Raw genomic sequence first — 2,036 nt, 5'->3', positions numbered from 1 at the left:
GATGATTCTAACTGAAATAAGTCACACAGAAAAAGAAACATCATAAGATATCAGTAATACACGGAATGTAAACTTGGCTACACAGGAACTGAATTACAGAACAGAACAGGGTCTCAAATTTAGAAAACCAACTTATTCTTGCTTAAGGGTAAAGGTGAGTTGGGGTGCTGCATAAAAGCAGAGATTGAAATGAGCACAGATAAACTTCCTTAAGCCAAATATGGAATAGACAAGAGCTACTCCTTGCTGAACGAAATGGACTCAACACCGCATATTAAACGCCTAAGAATGTACCTGTCTAGTAAGTATCTTAAAACCTATGGATTGCTATCTCTCCGAAAGAGAATCAAGCATGTGTACAGGGGCATAAACGCAGCAGTGATAGGATTGGAGAGGTTCGTGAGCAAATGAAGACCCTTTGAAGTCATATTGCATGGTTCCCATTACACGGGTCTCAACTACCCAGGTTTAAGGTATTCTTCCTTCAGCTAAAACTTGCATGTGGAACCCAGAGTATGATCAACCGTGTGAACGGGAGACGTGTTCAAATATGTCTCAGTTTGCCTCCCCTGGTACTCGGGTGCAACATTCCAGACGCTTTACTAACACTCTCCCCACTTGGAGAGTCAGCACCTTTAACCTCCTGTTTGGCCCCGTTTGCAATTTCTGCGGAAGATGAACAGGAATAGGGAGAACCAATGAGAGGCTAGCTGGAGGTGTCTGGACGGGCAAATTTAACTCTCATTTCCCACCAGGAAGAGGAAATAACCAAAGGCTCAGCGTGCCGTACCGGAACCAGATTAGGGCCTGAAGCCATCCTGCGGTGTTGCGGCCAGCTCAAAAGAAAGCGAGTTGAAGAAAGGAGCTCAGGGGCACTGTAATTCACAAACCTGCAGAGTTATAAATGACAGCTATCGTCCAAAAATAGACTGAAGTAAGGCTGCCAAGAGGACTTGAAAGCGGGGCAGAATTGCAGGAAACCGATTTCAGGAGGTAGACTGGAATTGCATTGAAAGCATAGGAAAAGAGGCAGAACGTCCACAATGATGCACTTGGCCAAAAAGGGCGTATGCGTTTTTTCCTGAATATATTCAGGAAAAAACGCATACGCCCTTTTTGGCCAACCAAGCAAGCTTGCAAAGGAAATCTGCACTACAATGAAGTCTCACTTCCCCCCGGTCAAAAGGGCCATCTGAAAAAAGTGTAAAATCCAGAAAGGCAGGACAGGCCATGGAGAACTGGGAGCCTTGTTATGCTGATGGGCGGGATGTAAATTGCCAACAACCACTCGGGAGAAGTGTATGGTGTTTCCTGAAACATCTAAAAAACAAAGCAACAGAGCCTAGGGCACTTCCACTTATGGTCCTATAGCTTAGGGAAATTAAAATCAAAAAGACACAGCCACCCCAAAGTTTGGGACGCCTCCGTTTACAAGAACCTCGTTTACCGTACAAGTTCAATATCACAGAAAGTGAAAAATGGATAAAGAACTTGTGGTACTTACGTACAATGCAGTATCACTCAGCAATGAAATCTATGTCATCAGGCCCGTAGCAGCATAATGAGTGGATTCAGGTACGATGATTCTAACTGAAATAAGTCACACAGAAAAAGAAACATCATAAGATATCACTAATACACGGAATGTAAACTTGGCTACACAGGAACTGCATTCCAAAACAGAACAGGGTCTCAAATTTAGAAAACCAACTTATGCTTGCTTAAGGGGAAAGGTGAGTTGGGGTGCTGCATAAAACCAGAGATTGAAATGAGCACAGATAAAGTTCCTTAAGCCAAATATGGAATAGACAAGAGCTACTCCTTGCTCAACGAAATGGACTCAACACCGCATATTAAACGCCTAAGAATGTACCTGACTAGTAAGTATCTTAAAACCTATGGATTGCTATGTCTCCGAAAGAGAATCAAGCATGTGTACAGGGGCATAAACGCAGCAGTGATAGGATTGGAGAGGTTCGGTGAGCAAATGAAGACCCTTTGAAGTCATATTGCATGGTACCCATTCCACGGGTTTC

The sequence above is a fragment of the Stenella coeruleoalba genome (assembly GCF_951394435.1).
Source record: "Stenella coeruleoalba genome assembly, contig: scaffold_294, whole genome shotgun sequence".
Lineage (NCBI taxonomy): Eukaryota > Metazoa > Chordata > Mammalia > Artiodactyla > Delphinidae > Stenella > Stenella coeruleoalba.
This window is presented reverse-complemented; position numbering follows the sequence as displayed.